Below are 15,033 nucleotides of genomic sequence, written 5' to 3'. Positions count from 1 at the left end.
CAAGGCCAAAATGCCAAAAAATAATAATTTTAGAAAAGAAATGGATGAAAAAGAAAAAATTTATTGATGGACAGTTGAAAAAAAACTTTTTTTTTCTTTGTTGGATGAACAACTGACTCCTCATAACAGCCTGTAGTTCCCATCTGGCCATGAATAGCTCACAGTAACTGAGAATATTTGGGGATTTCCACTCACTTTTGGCAAGAAAATATAGTATATTCATTCAATATGGAATCACTCACCCTTCAAAGACCAAATATAGTGCAGTGTTGGGTGTGGAAGAGTATAAAACCCTGCCTCTCGATCTGGCCTGTCGTTGGTCTGTCAACAAATACAAACCATGCTAATCCCACGGATTCTTCGTTCTGGGGCCTGACATAAGGAGAATGATGACGACATGTCCAGTGATCGCTGAGATTGCTTTGGTGCGGCCAGCTGTCTCAGACAGTTCAAACTGGTCAGGCTTTGTAACACAACGCACATTTTTAGAAAAGCAAATCAGAGAAAAAAAAAATCGTATTCCTATACACACATGAGTTCAGAGGAAAATTAACATGTAATTAATCTAAGACTCTTTCGGTACTGATCAGTAGAAAAACTCAAGAAAACTAAAGAACCTAAAATCAGTTGTATTTTAATGCAAAGTCTATGAATCCTGAGTGAAAACCTACGGTATATGAAATATTTCAGCATAAAATAATTTGTCTCTTTAATGGTTTACTCGTTGCTATTACATCTTTGATTGTAGATTGATCTGTCAATAAATATGCCTTAATGGAATACAGAAGAATTTTACTGTTATAGTTTTGCATATGTATCTAAAATGTCAATTTTCATTTAAACTGTGCCATTACATATAACATGCAGATCACAACGATGCATGAACCATTTTTAATCTACATCTACTGTTTGTGTAAGTTAGTGTGCCCATTTCTATTGATGTGATGCTATTTCTGAGTTTTGGGTTAACTCAGCAGCGTCAACATTATTTCACCCAATTATTGGGTTCTGCCCTGCTTGATTTACGTGAGTACAAAAACATAAATAAATTGTGTTATAGATACTCCTTTTTAACAATTAATCAATGGGTTACCGAGCCATTATGGTTCCACAGGGAATATACACAGGGTTCACCACAATAACAAATCATGGAAGGGTTTGAAAGTATAATAAATATCCAACTTCAGAAAAGTCATGAATGTTTTAATCATAAAACACACTTAATTGGGACTATGGAGAAACACTAAAAGGTTTACTATAATTATTAACAGACTGAAATATTTGTTTTAAATAAAAGGTTTTTGTTGTGGCTCTATGCTCATTATAAGACGCTTCCTGGGTCTGCATGGGATAGTTTGCTCCACAAAGAAGCTTTAACTTATTCTGACTGAAAAAACAAAGTACAGAATAAAAAGAGAGGAGCTGGCAGGGAAAATCTGGCAGAAATCAGATCTGTTTGGATAAACACAACATGCATAAGCGCTACTCCATATTGACTTCGTCCAAAATACCACAGCACTGTAAAGGCCTGGCAAGGATCCAGCTTGTTCACACTGGAAAAAAGCACAGGAAAAAAAATCTTCACCTGGAAAAAAAACACCAAAAAACAAAACCCAGGCCTGGCTTGTTTTAAAGTCCTTTTGTTTTTGATATTTTCTTTCTTTTTTTAAAAAATGGAACTTTAGCACTTTTCTATTACTTTTCTTCTTTTTTTGACATTTTCGCTTTAAACTTAATACAGTTATTGTGATACAGTTCACTTTCAGTCATTTACAGTGTAATTCTGTTATGTGAATGAGGTACTCCAACACTAGATAGTTTAACATATTGCTTATTTGTTATTGCAGGTGCTCAGATTTGGGGCTAGTGGGGAAAAAGGAAAACTCGTAAGTAAATTGGTCACTGATTTTGTTTTTAGTGACATACCATTTACCTACAGGATTTGACTGGGACCAGAACTGAAGGTTTGGTTAATACAGGGTGTTACAGCTGAAGTGTACGAGTAAATCAACATTTGACTTTATAGCCTCTGTACATCATTACCAATTATCTAATTTTGTATCCAAGCATTTTCTGATACAGCCACAAAAATTCAGTGAATATACAAAAAAACATAAAACTTAAACACCACCGTTCTCATCTTTATGTCCCCAACATTAATATTTCTGTTAGCACTCACAAAGACACAGAGAGGGGAAAAACAGGAATTGCTGAATGTGGTAAAGTTTGCTGAGAGACCTTTGCTTTAATTGCATTTCTATTGGGAGAAGAGTAAACTGCTTCTTTCATTGGAACCATCGTCCTCCTGCTTTTCTTTGGACCCTTACTGTTGATCTCGCCTAGTTGTGCAGGACTCTTATTGCACATGCATTTTATTCCCAGATATAATTTATCAGCATAAATCTGCCAGTCTATTGGAATGATTAGAAGGTTTGTCTTGGCCACTGAAGCTACTGAACCCACCCACTTTGCCAGCTAACCAATTTATTCACCTGACCACAGCACCTTTAGTCACATAAATCTGCTGGACTGTTTTGCTTATGCTTTGTTCCTCTTTTTACTACACGTGTGACTCTTTGTGTAGTTTTGTGCAAATGTTTATTTGCATGCATGCAAACGTGCACTTCTTGTATGCATGACTCAGCCCACATGTCTGTTTTTAAGCATCTCTTCTTAGAGACAGATAAGAGGTTTTTTGATTCGGGGTGTGCTGTGCACATCCATCAGAGCGGCGGTCTTGTTTCCCAGTGATTTAAGACTTACCGAAGCGGCCTTGCTGGCCACTGTATTCTGACCAGGATCTTTCTATCACCTGCTGAAACTGTATTGCACAATGTCTGGTTACTCTTACGTGGTGCTCCAATGCTGCCAAATAAAAAACACAAAAACTTTGATTTTTAAGGATATTTAAAATTCTTGCAAAATTATTTTGGTCATTTTAAACCTTAATTGCAGAAACATTTTAATAGTAGTACAAAATTATATCCAACCAAAAAACTTATTGAGTTCATGATTAAAAAAAAAATAATAATAATTTATACTCACACATAAGTTTTCAAATAGTATCTGTTTCAAGTAACGTCAGCATTACGCTATATTGAGAATATAGCCGAGTTGTCCTCAACTCCTTCGGGCTTGGATTTTTTTTTTTCTTTTTGGAGTGCCGGCTGTCCATTTGCACAAAGCGGATTTTGCATCAGCCAGCTTAGAAGTGAGCATTGCTTTGAAGTGCTCTAATCCTTCCTCTACCTTCAGACAACCTTTCCTGATCCACAGCAGAGTCACAGTACCAGCTAACTGCACTGGCAGGATTGTCCATAGCATTTACCCTCAGATATATGTGCATTCATAAAAGTAGGCGTATTCTTTAAATGTACTTGTAATTCCTAAATACACAAGAAGAAAAATGCATGGAACAGCACATAGCCATGCAAACACAGAGATTAGTCTATTTCCCCCCCCCCCCCCCCCCCCCAATGTATGTATTTAAACTAAAAAGTACTTTGACAATATTCATGGAAAAATTCTGTTTTGGTACAAGTCATTTGCCTATATTATATTCTATTTCATTTGTATCTTAATAACAGAATACAGTATTATTTTTTAACCATGAAATGCAGTAAAAAGATTTTTCCATTTCCTTCCTGTTATTTTATTCATCTTAACATTTATCTTGTCACATTTTGATGAGTCCTAATTCAGACGTTACTATGTAGGCTTTAAGGAGTGCAGGATTTGTATGAATTGTTTTAAATTAGTTTTACCAACTTTTCCAGGAAGGCAACTACTTAATTTGGAGTTGCTCTGATTTGAATTTATTTTGCAAGTCATCAAGACACTACCCTAAACAAAGAACCACTGAAGATGATGAATTTACATAAGCACACATTTCCATATGCATATGAATGTAAACAAGCACATGGTGTACACTTCAGTCTTCTTCATAAATATCCACAACCACGTGTATACACAAAAACCATTCAGAAATCTTACATTTGATCCAGCCGAAGGCCTCAAATTCAGTCTCAGTGAAAGTCTGCTCTTAACTGAAGAGGCAGTGCTATCAGAGTGGGTGGCATAACCAAGCTGACAGCCCGATGTAGACTGCTGCTCTTTATTTGCCAGACAGAGATCAGCAGTTTCCAATTTCCTCTTTGCTCCACACTTGAGCCCACACACTACCAAGAAACCCTTCAACAACAAAGGCAAACTTGTTTGAGTGAGGAAGATAACTAACAATTGGACATAGGGGTGGATTATCCAATCGTAACTGTTGTCGTTGGTGGGTGGTCTATCTGTTTTTATACTCTGTTCTCTTTGGTTGAACGTTTGAACCAATCCTCTGCCAGATGGGGTCACTAAAGTCTCACCAACAGCACCCCTATTGGCCAGGGTTGTCTATGGAGTAACGGTGCTGAGAGGAGAACAATGACTTACATCAATAATACAGCAGGCCAATGCAGTGTGTGTATGCGTTCTAGTCGATATATTTCAATACAGCTGTTCAGTAATACTGTAGGACTTGTGAAATATCCACATTCCTTTCAGTTTGTGTGCCTGACATGTATGCGGGTTATTGTAGGTGTGTATGCATGTGCGTGTGTCATTGCCTACCCGATGCTGGAACCAGACAGTGCATATTGGCTGGCTCTCGCTCCGTTCTCCGTGCGCCAGTTCTTCTTCTGAAAGGAATCTCAAGCTTTCAAGGCTTTTTTTTGTGTGTGAACTGCTCATCAAAGACCCTGAAAATGATATGCTGCTGGTTTTGAAGTCAATATGCCATTTTTACCATAGATGAGACCTTGGTTTGTTGAGGTTCTGTGGTTCTCTCTCCTCATTTTGTTTTGTTATATGTAAATTTGTCCATTGTTTTTCTAAGAAATATTGATTTAAATTGTTTATACAGAATTTAGCCTGATGTTTATACTCTCCCATCATCCAGTGTTTTTAAAATCTGCACATTACCTTTCAGTTACGCTAAAAACCTTCTTGTAAAAATTGGCGTCATCTTCATGACCCATTAAAGATGGTTAGAAATTGTAACATAAAAGCTATAGCTCATAAAATCCAGAAATAGTTTCATAAAGGAAGACAAAATTCCAGTAAACATAAATGTTGGCTATATTTTTATACAGTGCATTGGTGACTGTGTAACATTCATAATCTATAAAAAAAATTAAGACGTAACCGCAGACCCTCTACTACCACCCCATCCCCCAAAATATGACTGTGTATACCCTTTATTGGATCACAATCCCTGCCAGGAGAGGGTAGTCAATATGGTTGAGTTTTTCCTCCCATGCTTTGCTCTCTGAAGATTTGGCCAGACAGCCAGAGGAAAACTGGAAAGAGAAATTTTGGAAAGGGGGTGGGGTGAAAAGGAAAACACTGGCAAGACGATAGGGATGATGGAGCTAGCTTATCCCCAGAAAACATACAGAAGGTAAGATGACACATCTCCTCCCCCCCGAAACAATGAAGACTGCTTTGTCATTCCGCTAATTGGATGTGATTACAATATAACTGGGAGGGAATGATTCCACTCACTGGCAGGGGTGAATCTGGGTGCTTGTTCTACCACAAATTACCTCTTATTGAATTAATTTTCTTTGACTGAAAGTTGGCAGAGAATCCATGTATCATCAAAGAGCATCACATCATTGTTTGGACACAACTGTGACAGTGGGTGGGATAATTCATTGCTCACAAACAGAATATAACAAAAAAAAAAAAGCGTAGCTGTACTTTAAAGGAAGAAGCATCCCTCCGTACACAGTATTTGCCTCTCTGAGCCTATAGGCAGACTTGCTGTTTCTTCATATTTGTAAATGTACACCGACTACAATGGATATCATCGTGTTGTGATTCTGACCCATAAATACTCAGTGAATACTTGGACCATGACCATCTTTGAACCTGTCATATATTCTGATGTTTACTTGCACAGTTGTGACACTACTGCTTTAACAATATGTCTTTACAGACATCTGAACATACAAACACCTGCTGTATCACTCAAAGTGACCTTTGTGGTATTTCCCACAATCGTACAAGTGTCCAGGACCACATTCTGCTATGATCAAACATGCAATGACAGGCAGACCCACAAGGTGAAAATAATACCTGTCCTGTCAGGCTCCATAACAATAGAGACTGTCGAAAATGTTTTGAAAAATGTCAAACACTAAAAAGACTGATACCATTACAAATGTCCAAGATGCAACTTTTTTTTTTTAAATCATCTAATATTTTCCAAACATTTTCATACGGGCCTGTACAGAACCTATACAGACAATGAAAACAACAAACAACAAACATGTATTCTGAGATTAATGTAAAAATGACTGTTGTCATTAGTAATTCCTGAAAAACTGCATAACAAAGTCATTAAGAGGTAAAATAAGCTAATAAAGCTATAAGCTATTGTCAAGCCTAATATTGTCAGACCTGATTGTTTTTTTTTTTAAGACTAGCTTATTTCTATAACACATATTGCATTAGTTGTTTCCAGATTTTGATTGTTCTTACCTTCACCTTAGACTTTAGCTTATGGTGATGAGTAAACTGTGACTTCTAAGGATGAAAAATGAAGCCAACACTAAGTGCTAAAAATTGCACTCATGCCAATGGCCATTTGAGGCTGGCTACAAAAAGCAAAGCCATTGCTTTGCATTGCAAAAAACGTAAACTGTACAGGAGGAAATTTTTTCTCTTCTGTTTAATGTCTGTTAACAGTGTATGAGCCATAAAGGTCATGGCTTGCTTTGCATCTTCCCATAAGAGCTATAGATGGGCTGGCAAGTTTCTACTACTGGATGTTCGTAAAAACATTTTTTGTACATACTATATTTTTGACAGACTGGCGACCTGTCCAGGGAGTACCCTGCCTCTCCTGATATGGTAGCTGGAATAGGAAGAGAAGAGAATGGATGGAGTATATTTTAACATATTTGAATAATATCAACACTTGACAGTAAATCAAGTATAAAGACAAAAAAAATATATGTTAATTAAGTAGTTTACCATTTTACATTTCCCCAAGTCACCTCAAAAGCTCTGCCCAGTTTGTTGTCAAACTGCTGTTCATCTCAGCTGTCAAAAGGCCCAGTGTGAAGCACCTACATGTAAATACTCTTGAGGAGGTTGTAATCCTTTGTGTAAGGGGTCTGGTGTCTGAGGTGAGTTTTTGAGGATATCTTGACCTTTATTGTAGCTAGCTTCTGTTGTTTTTGCTGGTGTTAGCCAGTGAGACTAAAGTTTTCATTTTTCTGGAAATTAGCAAATAAACTCTCATACAATGTGAGCAGGTAATCTTTATATCAGAGGGAAAGTGTGATTTTTAGGACACTTGAACCCAACATTACCTGATTATAGCTTCGTTTATAGCTTATACGAACTCATTGCCAGCTGTCCATAGATGGGAGAGTCTTTTGAAGTTCTCAGTAACCTTCTAATAGAAATCTTTTGAGGAATTGAGGGTTCAAGCTGCATTATTAAGGGGATAGCCTATTTAAGTGACAGATGTGTGTTAAGTTATCATTTAGCACCAAGTATGATCATTCTGGCTTCTAAAAAAGATGATTGTGACAGCCAAGATGCCAGACCAACAGCTGAATTTATTTAGTCTGAGCAAGTTTAGTGCATTATCAATGTTGTGACTGAAAGGCATGAACACAGCTATTTTTGCAGCCGGCCTTGCTGCATCGCAAGTTTAACTTCTAAAGCACAAAACTTTGGGAGAAGCGTATTTGAAATAATCACACAAACGTGATTTACTCAGGTTTGAGAGAGGTAATCTGTGCTATATTTAAGCTAACTTAACATTTTGTGCCTGATGTGGCTGTGATAGTTACTACCTGGAGTTTTGATTTATTTAGAAATCCAGTGGAAGGTGTTATTAGAACAATTGCATAATTGGCAAGGCTGGATTGCTCAAAGCTAGGAGTCCTGTAGCTCCTCAGTGACTGCTCACACAAAGTGTTTAGAGCCAAGTCTCACATATTTCTAGTCCCCAGTGGTATTGTGATGAAACAAAACACAACTGAACTTAATGTTGAACGTCAAAGGGATTGGGAAACCCAACACAAGCCAGATACTGTATAAGGATGGCTTATATGCCATATAAAACTATCTGTCCAAAACAAACATATGGTGTGCTAGGTTAACCTCTGTTGCATTATGTACTTTTGACACTGTAACACTAAGCTCAATAACATGTAGCTGGGTGAATTTTTTTTTTTTTTTACTTTTTTTTAGATAATGTTCTTTTTCAGCACATCATCCAGGGCAGCTGTAACACACAGACTTAAGATTTATAAGATAGTTTGTAATTAACAGCTTTGCTCTTGGAAAGTCTTCAGATTCACCTTTCCTGTCATATTTATCCAAAAATGGCTGTCTCAACCTTGAAGACCTTCAAGACCTCCTACAGCCCTCTTACAGCAATACATAACACCTTCAAGACATCAACCTCATATCAATAACATATCGACTCTCTTCAGTTCCCTCTCATTGATCTGGATTACCATGCTTTTTTTCAAGGGAAACACATATAATCCTACGCTTGCATGAAATTGTTTTGGTTAGTTCATTAGTACAATACTCACTTCCTCATCATGTTTCAGTGCTATAATTTTACGCCGTTCGTGCCAAAAATGCATTGGTCATTATTAAAATGAACCGGCCAAGGCATTGTTCATAAATTAGTGCATTATCACTAAATCTTTGGCATAATGTTCCCCTTTGAATAGCGCATTTTTTAGATTGCAGCCTCACACTAACGTCTCCTGTTTTGTAAATCAAGGTTATAAAACATCACAATTTATTCGTCCATGTTTTAACAATAATAGAGAGTCTTGGTCTTTCCTTGAGCTAGAATGAAACACACACATTGAAAAGAAGATAAAATTTGACCTTTCTCAAATTGTAATATAGGCTATCCTCTTTGTTAGTTGCATTTTATCTTTTCTTCTCACCTAGTGCATCTTCCTGAATATGACATTCGATAGAGGGACTATATTTGTTTGTCATTTGCCACATATGCTCCACCATATGCAAACAAAGCAACAGTGGAGTGGTCAGTTAAGAAAACCAACTAATATATGTAGTCAGAAAGTAAGTACTTGAGAAAATACTGTGAAGTTCTCCAGTTGGACTGTGAAAATGAACTTTTTAGCTGATAAGGTCAAGTTAAAGATATTACGTTTAATATTACATTTCAACAATCCTACTCCATTCACAACAATTGGTTGATTGCGCCACAGTAAACAAAGTCCTTAAAAGCCTGTCAGTTTCAGTAATAGTTAAACCGTCACCATAAACTTTCAGCTCTTTTCTAACAAATAAAAGAGTGTCAGCTCCATCTGTTAGAGGCGATTTTCGAAGCTGTTGTAGTAGATGAGAAAAGGATGATAAAGAGGAAGTGAAAGTATCAGGTAAGCAATTAAACTGAAGCGCCCTCTTGTCATCCTTTTCTCATCTTCTTCACTTCCTCTTTCCCCTCCTCCTCCTCCTCCTTTGTGCTGCTCAGCATTCATTAGACCCGACTTCCCCAAACACTGTTTTATCTGCAGGAAACTTTACTGCGTTGAACTCCTGATCACCCTGATAAACCGCCAGGCTAATTAAACAGAGTCATACAATGTGTTCCTGCATGTGTATACGCATATTTATGTGTGTATTTGCGTGTGTAATCCACGGAGTGTGTCTCTTTATCTTTTTTCCAGTCCCCCTCCCTCTCCTCTCTCCTTGTCTGTCGGGCTCAGGGAAATGATGCTGAATGCTGAAAATATAACTCACGTTGAAAGCAGCATTTAAATCTCGACAGTGGCTGGGATTAGCCAGGTAACGAGGAGGACAGCTTGAGAAAAACAAGGCAGCGAGGTGAACTCGAGGACAGGGAGGCGGAGGAGAAATACTCTGGGTTTTAGGTGCGTGGAAAAAAGGGACAAATTTGCGCTCTAAGTTTCGTAATTATCCATTAAACTAACTCAGTTTTTTAAAAGTTTCACTTTGATCTTTTTTCCCCCCACTTTTAACGATTGTCAAGCTTTTTCAACTTCCTCCCAACATAAACTTCATCTGAAATGGCCTGAAGTTTTAAACTCCTCTCATGGCCTTTTTGTCTGCCATCATTATCTGTGAAAAAGATACCAAAGTGACTTATAAAAAAAAAAACACTTGAAGGAAACTGCAGCTGTCTTTAATGTCCTACTTTCCCTCCTACGTTATTAATCAGCTCACATGTGCTGTGCTAAAATCAAACACAATCCTGATTGCGTCTTCAGCTGCCTGCCATCGCCTTCGGACTGTAGCCTGCTAAATCCTAATCCCCTCCCCTATGAGTCTTCTGCAAACCTCTGCTTGATGAACATGTGCTGAACTGACTCTGCGGGTTTTCTCTTTTGGTCTGACGAGAGGATGAGGTGAGGAGAGAAAGTGTGAGGAGGGAAAAAGACTTAGCAAAGGAATGAGAAAGAGAGAGAAACTTTACAATTAAGCAGCAGCAGCTCTCTAAGAAGTCAGACATGTACATGTCCACATAAGGGCAAGAATCCATAAACAGTACATACAAGCAGTTTCACAATTAACTCGTGCTTCCTTGGCTGGACAAAAATAAAGGGAATGGGGGTTACACCATATGCCTGCCTAGCTGTGTGTGCATTGCATATGCAAAGCTTAATGTTTTATGTATGAGGTGTTATGCAATCTCTATGTCAAGTCCTTACAGTTGGCCTGCATTTCTATTCCGACAGCACAGGCATTTTTCCTATTTCTTATTTCAGGCTTTGCACTGACATTCACATTGATATATTCCATCATGTCACTCACAGCAAAGAGGTAAGCTTAAGTGTATGAAAGAAGGGCAATCCAACCTGTACTGAGACTTAACTGACACAGGTGTTTACCATTCAGAATCTGGGAAAACTCTCTAAATATTGTAAAAACTACTTAAAGCTAAGTGGAATTTTGAAAGTCTTAGTGGGTTTAAGAAGGCAATGTGAAGTTAGCAAAATCATACCTTGCATTTGCAGTCATCCAAGAAAGTAACCAAATTTGTATTTAAAAATAAAGTAAGGCAAAGACAAAGGTGTCTGTTATATGAATGGTCCTGTACATGAAGCATCAAAATAAGAAAAAAAAGAGGGCGAGAGAAGAAAGAGAAGCTTGAAGCTCTAAACACCTGGTCATTCACTGCATGATGTACTGTAGGTGCAAATGTCAATCGAAATTGAAGAAAGTTTGAAAAAAAGTTAGATATGTTCCACCAAAAACCTGACACAGGAAAAATCTGTAAATAGGAGGTTTCAGAGGTTATACAACTTATCCATCAAGCAGCTCTGATATACCTGCACCTTCAGATAAAGTATTTGGTGGTATTAGATGTAGTTTGTGCAGCTACCGCTGATCTCTCTTCTTAAAGACTCTATGGGGATAGACGTAACCAAGGTTTGATCACCCTGTGATGTCCAGGGTTCAGCTTGCTCACTGATGTCCTGAATCCTGAGGTTTCATACAAAAAAATCCTGCCCTGAAACTGGCGATAGCTCTCTCTCTCTCTCTCCCTATCTATCTATCTATGGTGGTTGCTACATAATGCAAATAAAGCCTTAAATTTCCAAAAGACTGGTGTATCATTCACAGAGTCTATAATACAACACAGCTGATGAAACTTCATTCAATACGTGTTATAATTGGAGAATGGCAGTGACAGGTATTTCCAATTTTAAAGCACAAGGCCACTTTTGACCTCATTTATCAGTCTAACCTTAGTTGTCAGTAATGTGTCTGTGCTTCGGTGCTGTCACGTCACTGTCTTTTCAGAGAGAAGCCCACAGAGAGAGCACAGACAAGCCCTCTGAACTCTACCACTCGCTGGTTCAAACCCTGACACATCAAGCACACATACACACACTCACACACTTAACTAACAGAGCTGGCTGCTGGAATACCGACCAGTAGATGTCCATGAAAAAAATGATATACAAGGTCACTTACTTATTTGTTATTTTCAGAAATATTTTTGACACTGAAAGCTTTTACAACCAGAACATTTTTATTTCTTTTCAGATCTTGATTAACATAGGTGTCACAATGATCAACTGCTGCATGCTGTCATATAATTTCCATCATAACTCTATATCACTTTGGCGAGAAATAAAACATTTGGCTCATTCTCAATCGCTCACCACTCAAGTAAATACTTTTTCTTCAGTTAAGCAACAGTTCTTGCAACACAATTTGTGATTTCTTCACTTTTCATGCTTTTATGTGGCCACATGAGGCTTATGAAATTGGACATGATCCTCAAACTACCGGTTTAGAAGGAAAAATGCAAAATATGACACAGCAAGAGTCATATAATATTTCCAACTGGCAGCAACAATGGGACCGCTGTAGAGAGATGAAAAAAAGTGCAACAATTACAGAACAGACAGGGGAATAAGGATGGTGTCGGCTTGTGTAAGGTACATTAGAAGACATAGATGCAGGGAGGCATTGCTGTGTGGTAACAACAACATAATCGACTCAGAAACATTGAACGCTCCCCTGTTACCGTGTCCTCTTATCCTTGTGGCTCAGCAGCAGCCTTTGTTATTTCTACAATAGTGGCGTTGTGCTGGCATGTCATCCTTTCACGGTCATTGTTTCTCACCTTAGCTCAGCGACGAGGGAGGATGTCTCAGTGGAAAAGACTCTGACCTCTGTCATTGAATCATTCTCTCTCATTCTTTTTCTTCCAATCCTTTTTTTCTCTCCAAACTCCTCTCATATCACTGAGAATTTTAAACACTAACTGATATTATAGAATTTTATAGCAGAAGATACACACCTACTGTATAGTGCACATATATTTGTTTTCATTTAATCTTTTGTATTTCTTTGTATATATGTGACCCTCCATCTTCAATCTCCATTTCTTTTTCTTGGAACATCCTTTAGCATCCCTTTCTCGCTCGTTTCCTCTCACCCACATCACCCATGTGGTATTGGTGATATCTCTGAGTCAGGGGACCAGACACTTCCACTCACACACATACACACACACACGGTCACACTCATTACAGAGCAGCAGCTGGAGTCTGAGGCAGTATTAATCCTATTTCTGCTTGTTAATGGGATTATGTCTTTTAATTAAAGGCAAGTGGAGAGCAATTATGAGCAGTGAGAGGATGTGACACAGTTCACTGTCGTGTCATCCTGTCAGTTTTCAAGGTGCTCTCATGCAGGTGGACTTGAATATGAAGCTTCTGGAATATTTCACTTAATAGAAATATATCTCTACTTCTTTTCAACCAGTATGTTTATTTGTATATCAATTTTCTCAGCAATCAAGCAGCTGCAAAATGCTTCAGTCTATTCAAGCCCTGGTATTTTACGTGTGTATTCCTTTGATATCTTGACTGACTGTAGCTGCGGGTTATGAAGACATCTGTGCTGGCAGCCCTATTCATTACTGTGTCTCACATGAGGAGTGCCATTCACTGAATTGAGGAGATATATAAGGAAAGTAAATTACCTCACAAGGGAAGCTCTACCACATGCTTTTTTTTTCTTTGTCTGCTTTATGTTGGCAAACACAGAGAGAGACATTTAAAAAGAGACCTATTGGGCATTGAGGAGCAACTGTGAAAACACTAAAGTGTTGTGCTGATAAGTGGTAGACAGATGCGGGTTGTTGGGCTCATCTAGACGATCAGGGGAATAATGTTTTTTTAAGCAGAATTTATGGTCCAGCATGTGTCTCTGCCGACGTACACTTCAAACGGTCGGACAGAAGGGGGAGAGGTGCACACCTGTGCAGTCACCCAAGATTCTAACTGTGCAACGCTGGAAGCAGAAGTAGCCAAAAGCAATTGCAGAATGCTTATTGGTTGACAAGCGTGCTTGTACAGAGAAGGGAGCAATAGCAGAGTTCACCAAGAACTGAGAATGATAAAAAAAAGGATAAAAAATAATTCCTTTGGTACCTAGTAAATTGCAGCAGTTGTGCGTTGTTTGCCTGGGCAACACTGATGTGTCTACAAACACTCACCAATCGCTCAAACTGGAGAACTGGAGTTTGCTTTTCTCCTTCAAAGTAAAACTTGGATCATACTGCTGCAACCCACACACTTCAAAAGGTGATCTGTTTTTCCGTCACACTTTCCCAGTTTCATTAATGGTCTGCGAGTACTTGGTGAGTGTTTGCTGACAAGTTGGTGTAAACTAGGGGTAATCTTTATGAACAAAGCAATTATAGAAACTTTTTTGGTGTAGCACTGTATACCTCTTTGTGACTGACGTAGACTATTAAGGCTGATCAACTTTTCTGTGAATCTTTTGCTGTTGACATCCTTCTGTTCCTGGTTAAAATCTGTATAACCAGAACACAGATGATTACCTCTTGGAGTGTTTGACCATTAGACCCTATCGTCTTTGATTTACTTGTTTATACCTTACTATTTGGTCTTCGCAGCCATTGTAGTCTCCCAGACCCCTGATGTTACACCTTTTGCATCAGTTTAACACTCACATGTAAATCATGCCCTGACCTGCTGTCCCCTCACATCCTCTTGCGTATCATTATAAATGCCATCAGTTTATCTTCCCAGACCCACTCTTTATGCTGGTAAGTTCTCCGTACCACCACAGCAAACCCTATGAAACAGGACTTGGAGTCATTTCTTTGACACAACCAATTTCACTTAACAACTGCCCGGAAACACTTGCCATCTGTTCGGGGAATAGACATACCTCATGATCAGTAGTTTCCAGGGGTCACCAACCAATCTCCAGGGCTGTAAACAGAAGTCTTTAGTCCCTTTTACCTACATATCATTAACTATCTCTTTCTTCAAAAACTACATTCTTGTTTTGTGGGAGAAAGCTAAATTCAAGAGTTTGTAAATTTTCCAAGGTTAAATGGTTTTAAACTTCAACCTACAGCTTCATTGCCTATTTAAATGTTTAATTCTTTCCTAATTAGCCGAAAGTGGAACATGCCCTTAATTGTGGCCAGTCTCTTAAAATTAATTAAATTTCTATGGGGAC

The 15,033-nt window shown here is 38.3% G+C and overlaps 1 long non-coding RNA gene across 1 annotated transcript; it reads right to left on the bottom strand.

The window, feature by feature from the left end:
• Positions 1-679: 679 nt before the first annotated feature.
• Positions 680-3,203, bottom strand: LOC309691359. The gene is made up of 3 exons (XR_014271968.1): positions 3,046-3,203; positions 2,764-2,865; positions 680-1,553 (listed from the first exon to the last, which is right to left on the bottom strand). It is a non-coding gene; the product is annotated as an uncharacterized lncRNA (long non-coding RNA).
• Positions 3,204-15,033: the final 11,830 nt, after the last annotated feature.

The sequence above is a fragment of the Aulonocara stuartgranti genome, assembly GCF_965226115.1.
Source record: "Aulonocara stuartgranti genome assembly, chromosome: 16".
NCBI lineage: Eukaryota > Metazoa > Chordata > Actinopteri > Cichliformes > Cichlidae > Aulonocara > Aulonocara stuartgranti.
The sequence above is the reverse complement of the archived record's forward strand: the minus strand, read 5'-3'. Positions and strand labels throughout refer to the sequence as shown.